This window comes from Perca fluviatilis, chromosome 7 (assembly GCF_010015445.1).
Source record: "Perca fluviatilis chromosome 7, GENO_Pfluv_1.0, whole genome shotgun sequence".
NCBI lineage: Eukaryota > Metazoa > Chordata > Actinopteri > Perciformes > Percidae > Perca > Perca fluviatilis.
The window spans coordinates 39,355,562-39,364,322 of NC_053118.1; the positions used below are offsets into that span (position 1 = coordinate 39,355,562).

Here is an 8,761-nt window from a genome sequence, read left to right on the forward strand (position 1 = left end):
CAGGCTTTAGCGTGTATAGAGCCAGCACATCTCCCCCAGACTCTATGTACAGTACAGGCCAAAAGTTTGGTACACACCTTTCATTCAATGCGTTTTCTTTTTATTTGCTTTTTTAAACTTTTAATTAACGAAAACGACAACAACGTGTAAGGTAAAAAACCATTTCAGGTGACTACCTCATGAAGCTCATTGAGAGAACACCAAGGGTTTGCAGAGTTATCAAAAAAGCAAAGGGTGGCTACTTTGAAGAATCTAAAATATAAGACATGTTTTCAGTTATTTCACACTTTTTTGTTAAGTACATAATTCCATATGTGTTCATTCATAGTTTTGATGCCTTCAGTGAGAATCTACAATATAAATAGTCATGAAAATAAAGAAACACATTGAATGAGAAGGTGTGTCCAAACTTTTGGCCTGTACTGTAAATAATCAGGACTTTTATGTATGAACTTAAATCTCTCCTCTTTGATAAAGCTTATAGTTAGGGAGTGAAGAGTTGCAGCGTCTGCCTAGCCAGGCCCACCTGCTTCTCTTCATAGTCGTCAGATTAATAATATAACAAAAGTAGAGGGAGGCAGGCCAGCACAGCCCGATCCGTCAGGGGAGAGTTCTAGCCCGACAAGGCTCCTTAACCTTAAACTGTCTCTCTTAGTTACGCTGTCATAGTTTCAGACTGCTGGGGGACTTCCTTTCTTTGACACAGTGAGCTTCTCTCTCCTCTCCCTTTCCATTTTTGTGCATCCCGTCCCAGAAATGCTTGTTACTAACCTAGCTCTGAGGAGTTTACTCCCCGGAGTCCTTATGTTTTGTTTTTTCCACCCAGCGTATTTCCTTGCAGTACGTGGGCACCAAGATCCTGGTTGCAGCTGATTCCCTGCTAAGCTCTGCGGTGCCCTGCAATGTCATGCTGCATCCTGCTGAACCCTGCTGCTTCCTGCTACGTCCATCCATGCTCTGCTGGGCCACGCTACATCCTGTAACGCCCTGCAGCACCCTGATATGACATGAACTACTACGACTACCATTTGAAGTCACTGTTCCATTATTAATGTGACTATTATCGCCACTGTTCATCATATCCCCAACCGGCACCGTCCGACACCGCCTACCAAGAGCCTGGGTCTGTCCCAGGTTTCTTCCCAAGAGGGAGTTTTTTCTCATCACTGTCGCACTGAATGCTTGCTCTTGCTCTTCTATAGAGTGTGGTCTAGACCTACTCTATCTGTAAAGTGTCTCGAAATAATAACTCTCTCTGATTTGATACTATAAAAAAAATGTAATTGAATTGAATCTTGTTTTTTATTTAAATTACAGAGACATACCTTGCACATTACAAAAGATAAGTTTTGTTGATTTTGGTGATAAATAAATCACTTTTGAACATTTACGATGCCTCACTCCCTCGTTTTTGTCATGGCCTTTGAGCCAGATTGTGACAAAATGGGGGCTCGTCCGGGATAATAACCCGGGACCTCTCGCACAGGCCGTCACATAGGTCACTCACTTTGAAAAATAAGCAGACTAAAACAGCATTGTAAAAATGTGTGGCAAAATTGCAGGTATAAATAAACCTGAACTTGGTTTTGGTCTTGGCTGTGTTTTCATATTAAAGTGCCCATATTATGAAAAAAAATCACTTTTTCTGGGATTTGGGGTGTTCTTTTGTGTCTCTGGTGCTTCCACACACATACAGACTTTGAATAAACCCATCCATGGTGTTCTGAGTGAGATACGGTTTCTGAATGTGTCCTGCCTTCAGTCTCCTGGTGAGCTGGTCAACATCTGCTTTTCTGAAATGAAAACCCATTCATAACCCATCCACGAAATCGTAGGCCCGACTCTGGTCAGCACACTGTCTGCTCCCTGTTGAGCCAAAATTACCCCTGGAGCCGGCCACAGTGGAAGCGGTGCCTTCCTCCGTCTTCTCCTCACACCCAGGGCAAGTGCTGAGGCTTTCTTTTGGTTCAAAGACAGGAACATCTTCACCACCAAATCTCTACGGTGTATCCTACATAATGTCGCGTACCGCTCGTCTGATGTAAACACCGGACGCAGACGTGACGTGCATTCAAATTTTGGCGCATGTGTGACGTAAATTTGCGCTGAGCCCGGGGGCGAGCACAACAAATATATTTGGGAATAGGACAACGTAGCGGCAAGCGCAGCGCATGCCGCGTACAATGTGAACGGGCCCTGACTCACTTCAGAAGTAGGGCTGCACGATACGAAGGAAACACACACGCAGACACACACACAGACACACTCATTGTATTCTGAATAAGCCGCTGTCCACAGCTAAAGACATGAAAGGGGAGAGAGAGAGAAGGAGGGGGGAAAGACATGCAGCAAAGGGCCGCAGGTCAGAGTTAAACCCCGCGTCCGCTGCGTCGAGGAGTAAACCTCTGTATATATGCGCCTGCTCTACCAACTGAGCTAACCGGGCCACAGAATGGGCATGTTAGCCTGGAGTCCAAACTGAGCTCTTCTCCTGAATGTTGTCACACACATGAAAGACGATGAAGCAGCTCTGTGACAGTCAGTCCTCCACATCCTGTGCTCCACATGTTGTTCCAGCTCTCGTCTTCTTTTACGAGCTGCTGTTTTTGTTTTAGCAGGCGTGTACTGTCGGCCCTGTTTCCTCAGTTTGGGAAACACGTGTGTCGTCTGCGCGCGACCTCTGACCTTCCAGGAAGACGGTGAGGAGGAGCGGTGAGTGTCTCTAACCTCCACTGTCACGCCTCATAGCTGACCCACACATTCAGACTCAGGGAGTCACATTAAATGATTAAAATCTGAGATGAAGAGTAACTAAATACATTCACTCAAGTTCTGTACTAAAGTACAAACTCAACATGTACTTTACTTTAGTGTTTCCATGTTCTGCTACATCTCAGAGGGAAATATTGTATGTTACTTTTGAAACAAAATCGTAATATTTCAAGAAAAAAAACAACTCATATTTCAGAATAAAACATTTTATTATTTCATTCAGGGACTCCAGCGATGACGAGCAGCTGAACCCGATTCCCATCGCAGACACACAACTGATGAAGAGGAGAGACATCAGAGAGAGAGACAGCAGAGAGAGAGACGAGGGGGAGAGAGACAGCAGAGACAGAGACAGCAGAGAGAGAGACAGCAGAGAGAGAGACGAGGGGGAGAGAGACAGCAGAGACAGAGACAGCAGAGAGAGAGACAGCAGAGAGAGAGACGAGGGGGAGAGAGACAAGGGAGAGAGAGACAGCAGAGAGAGAGACGAGGGAGAGAGAGACAAGGGAGAGAAAGACAGCAGAGAGAGAGACGAGGGAGAGAGAGACAGCAGAGAGAGAGACGAGGGAGAGAGAGACAAGGGAGAGAGAGACAGCAGAGAGAGAGACGAGAGAGAGAGAGACAGCAGAGAGGCGAGGAGAGAGAGACAAGGGAGAGAGAGACAGCAGAGAGAGAGACGAGGGAGAGAGAGACAGCAGAGAGAGAGAGACAGCAGAGAGAGAGACGAGGGAGAGAGAGACAAGGGGGAGCAGAGAGGGCGAGGGAGAGAGCAGCAGAGAGAGAGAGACAGCAGAGAGAGAGAGGGGAGGAACAGGGAGAGAGACAGCAGAGAGAGAGACGAGGGAGAGAGAGACAGCAGAGAGAGAGACAGCAGAGAGAGAGACGAGGGAGAGAGAGACAAGGGAGAGAGACAGCAGAGAGAGAGACGAGGAGAGAGACAGCAGAGAGAGAGAGACGAGGGAGAGAGACAGCAGAGAGAGAGACGAGGGAGAGAGAGACAGCAGAGAGAGAGACAGCAGAGAGAGAGACGAGAGAGAGAGAGAGGCGAGGAGGGGAGACAAGGGAGAGAGACAGCAGAGAGAGAGACGAGGGAGAGAGAGACAGCAGAGAGGGAGAGAGAGACAGCAGACAGAGAGACGTCAGAGAGAGAGACGTCAGAGAGAGAGACAAAAGAGAGAGAGACAGCAGAGAGAGAGACAGCAGAGAGAGAGACAGCAGAGTGGACTCTGACTCTGAGCTCAGGTAGGCCCCTGCAGTACTTTGATCCCCTGATGATTACTGTTGTTTTTGCCGTCTTCAGCATTGCTCTGTACGCTGACCGCCAGCTAAACTCTCTCCTAACATCGAGACTCTGAAGAAGACAGTCGTTCCCACGTCCACAGGTTTAATGACGTCGCAAGGAAAGTGTGAAACGGTAACATTCAAAAACAGACCAATCAATGCTATGCTAGCGTTTAACATACAATATAATATAGCCTAATGTTCAGAATGTAATTTCATCAATTCAAATGTTTCCTTTCTACCGTTACACTATATCATTCATAACTATTAAACTGATAGTGATTGTGCTGTACAGAGACATATTTTACATGTAAACAATATTACGTTCATTCATACGAGTGTAGCCTGTCCTGTGACTTATAGTTGCCTAGCAACCATGCAACGTTAGTCACAGCGCCAACGCCAGCGATCACGGACATTTCTAATATAGACTCAACACAAAATAACACTGACGTCAAGCTAATGATCTATGAACCTATGTAATTATTTAAAAACAATGGATGAATACATACCAACGATGCTACTCTAGGCATAAATGTAGACCAAATGGAGCTGTAGTTGGCGTGCTACGCTACGACCATGAATCACTGAGCCGTTTGTTTGTAGCGTTCGTTTGCTTCCTAACTACCGGTCACGCAACATAGCGGTTACCAGCTGAGAGTCTTAAAGTGACAGCAACGTAAATAGAGAACTCATTAAGACTTGAGGCAAATTAACTTCTTACTTATAACAGCTTATTTATAACAAAACAGTAGTAGTTGTATTAGTAGGAGATTATTTACGTCAATGCTGAACACATAAACTGTAGGAAAGCTGCAGCAGATTGTGGAGGTTTTTACCTGCAGAGCTTGGTGTTTTCCCACGCTGCCTGCTGTCAGTGAAGCAGACATGTCATACCAGGACACAGCCGGGTCGGACGACAGCCAGGACTCCTTCTACTCCTCCAGAGGCCTCCAAACCGTCATCGTACACGGACCGGACGAGCCCCCAAAACCTCCAGGATCCTGATCCAAAAACCATCTGCTGCTTTCAGCACAAAGGTCACTTTGTAATTAAAGTTATTAAGCATGAACTGAAATCGTGAACTCTGGTTTATTATAAAGCAGAAAGACAGAAACAACAAGTCCTCTAAACCTTATGAGGATATAGGTAGTTTATTTCTACATTTTCAAGGAAAAAGTGGTTCCCTCTAACCCCTCCCACAGGAGAGTTCTCCGTCCTCATATCTAAACCAGAGAAGGTAACGGTGGTGGGTTTAAAGGTCCCATGACATGGTGCTTTTATATAGACCTTAGTGGTCCCCTAATACTGTATCTGAAGTCTCTTTTATATAGACCTTAGTGGTCCCCTAATACTGTATCTGAAGTCTCTTTTATATAGACGTTAGCGGTCCCCTAATACTGTATCTGAAGTCTCTTTTATATAGACCTTAGTGCTCCTCTAATACTGTATCTGAAGTCTCTTTTATATTGACCTTAGTGGTCCCCTAATACTGTATCTGAAGTCTCTTTTATATAGGCCTTAGTGGTCCCCTAATACTGTATCTGAAGTCTCTTTTATATAGGCCTTAGTGGTCCCCTAATACTGTATCTGAAGTCTCTTTTATATAGACCTTAGTGGTCCCCCTAATACTGTATCTGAAGTCTCTTTTATATTGACCTTAGTGGTCCCCTAATACTGTATCTGAAGTCTCTTTTATATAGGCCTTAGTGGTCCCCTAATACTGTATCTGAAGTCTCTTTTATATAGGCCTTAGTGGTCCCCTAATACTGTATCTGAAGTCTCTTTTATATAGACTTTAGTGCTCCCCTAATACTGTATCTGAAGTCTCTTTAACATAGACCTTAGTGGTCCTAAGACCTCATAAGGAGAAGATTCCTGATTGGTCCATCTGAGCTTTCATTTTCTCAAAGGCAGAGCAGGATACCCAGGGCTCGGTTTATACCTATCACCATTTTTAGCCACTGGGGGACCATGGGCAGGCTGGGGGAACTCATATTAATGTTAAAAAACCTCATAAAGTGACATTTTCATGCCATGGGACCTTTTATCCAAGCCGTAAACATTGTGAAGCGGTCCCAGTCTGGTTAGGGTTTAGACACCTAAACTACTGAGTTAAGTTGATAAAAAGATGGAGGTTTGGGTCCAAATCAGACCTGACTTCACTTCCTGAAGGTTACCATGTGATGCAGAACGTGACCTAGCTCCGTTTGTTCCCTACAAGTTAAAATAAACTCTGTTTCCTTTTCTTTTCAAACGGGACATGAACCCCCGGTCTCCTGGGTCAAAGTCCTGTGTTTGTTTGACCCATTAACCCTTCCCCAACCTGCCTCATTAAGACTGTTTTACAGTAGCCGCAGCCGAGCTCGCTCTCCAATGTGACTTAAAAATGACGTAGATCTCGCTGGCGCGCCAGGATTTTGAGGGCGCCAGAGGGCGCGCACCACTACGACAAAGCAGAAACAGGAAGCGTGGTACCAGGACTCTCAGAGTGCCTGCAGGTCTCTCTGGTAAACTTACCGGATTGAGATGAGTTCTCTTATGGTGAATGAAAGGCTCGATCCCACCAAGTAGATCATCCAATCAGATTGAAGCATCGACGCCAATGCTGCTGCTGCCAGTTCTGCCGTTGTTTACATCAATATAGGGCAGAATTATGCTGGAACATACACACACAAAGTCTAAAACACACACACAAACACACACAGACGCACACAAACACACACAGACACAGACACACACACACACACACACACAGACACACACACACACACACAGACACTCACATACACACACACACAGACACTCACATACACAGGGTGGTGATGGCGCAGTGGATATGACACATACCTTTGGTGTGGGAGATGTGGGTTTGATTCCCACTGCGTGGGGATACATCAACCAATGTGTCCCTGAGCAAGGCACTTAACCCCTAGTTGCTCCAGAGGCGTGCAAGTTTTGAGTTCTCTAAACGTTGTGATGAGTTCTCTAAACGTTGTGATGAGTTATGAGTTCTCTAAACATTGTGATGAGTTCTCTAAACCTTGTGATGAGTTCTCTAAACCTTGTGATGAGTTATGAGTTCTCTAAACCTTGTGATGAGTTCTCTAAACGTTGTGATGAGTTATGAGTTCTCTAAACATTGTGATGAGTTCTCTAAACCTTGTGATGAGTTCTCTAAACCTGTTGATGAGTTCTCTAAACCTGGTGATGAGTTATGAGTTATCTAAACGTTGTGATGAGTTCACTAAACATTGTGATGAGTTATCTAAACGTTGTGATGAGTTCACTAAACATTGTGATGAGTTATCTAAACGTTGTGATGAGTTCACTAAACATTGTGATGAGTTATCTAAATGTTGTGATGAGTTCTCGAAACGTTGTGATGAGTTATCTAAACGTTGTGATGAGTTATGAGTTCTCTAAACGTTGTGATGAGTTATCTAAACGTTGTGATGAGTTCTCTAAACGTTGTGATGAGTTCTCTAAACGTTGTGATGAGTTATCTAAACATTGTGATGAGTTATGAGTTCTCTAAACGTTGTGATGAGTTCTCTAAACGTTGTGATGAGTTCTCTAAACCTTGTGATGAGTTATGAGTTCTCTAAACCTTGTGATGAGTTATCTAAACGTTGTGATGAGTTCTCTAAACCTTGTGATGAGTTCTCTAAACCTTGTGATGAGTTCTCTAAACCTTGTGATGAGTTCTCTAAACCTTGTGATGAGTTCACTAAACGTTGTGATGAGTTATCTAAACGTTGTGATGAGTTCTCTAAACGTTGTGATAAGTTATCTAAACGTTGTGATGAGTTATGAGTTATCTAAACGTTGTGATGAGTTATCTAAACGTTGTGATGAGTTCTCTAAACGTTGTGATGAGTTTTCTACCACTGCCCATCCACCAACCAAACTCTGTACAATGTTCAGTGGATTTAATCAAAAGAATGACATCATCATCCAGCTGATACATGTACAGTGTGCAGTATGAAGTAGGATATTTCTCTCTGAGATGTACAACGTAGCAGAACATGGAAATGCTCAAGTAAAGTACCTTTCAAAAGTACAGCATTTAAGTAAAAGGACTTTGTTAATGTCTTTCCCTTTAAAGTTCTTTCTGTTTTCTTCTCATTTTTAAACTGTGAAGACTGTAATGCACAGACTGTGTTCTGTGTGTGTGTGTGTGTGTGTGTGTGTCTGTGTGTGTGTCTGTGTGTGTGTGTGTGTGTGTGTGTGTCTGTGTCTGTGTTTGTCTTTGTGTGTCTGTGTGTGTGTCTGTGTTCTCTGTGTGTGCATCTGTGTGTGTGTGTGTGTGTCTGTGTGTTGGGTGTGTGTGTGTGTGTGTGTTGGGTGTGTGTGTGTGTGTCTATGTCTGTGTCTGTGTGTGTCTGCGTGTGTCTGTGTGTGTGTGTGTCTGTGTGTGTGTGTGTGTGTGTCTGTGTGTGTGTGTGTTGGGTGTGTCACTGATAACAGCCTTGAGCTGAGACACAGTCACTTTAAAGACAAACAGAAAAGTTTTTCTGTGTGTGTGTGTAGGGGGAGGACTCTCAGCAGGAACAGTGTGTGTGTGTGTGTGTATGTATGTATATGTGTGTGTGTGTGTGTATCTGTGTGTGTGTGTGTGTGTATCTGTGTGTGTGTGTGTGGGGGAGGACTCTCAGCAGGAACAGTGTGTGTGTGTGCAGCCTCTCCCTCTCACTCGGTCCCTGCT

General features: G+C 44.4%; 1 long non-coding RNA gene across 1 annotated transcript; it reads left to right on the forward strand.

Annotated features, from left to right (window-relative positions):
* Positions 1-3,912: 3,912 nt before the first annotated feature.
* LOC120563033 lies at positions 3,913-5,125 on the forward strand. Its single transcript, XR_005639899.1, has 2 exons — positions 3,913-4,014; positions 4,899-5,125. It is a non-coding gene; the product is annotated as an uncharacterized LOC120563033 (long non-coding RNA).
* Positions 5,126-8,761: the final 3,636 nt, after the last annotated feature.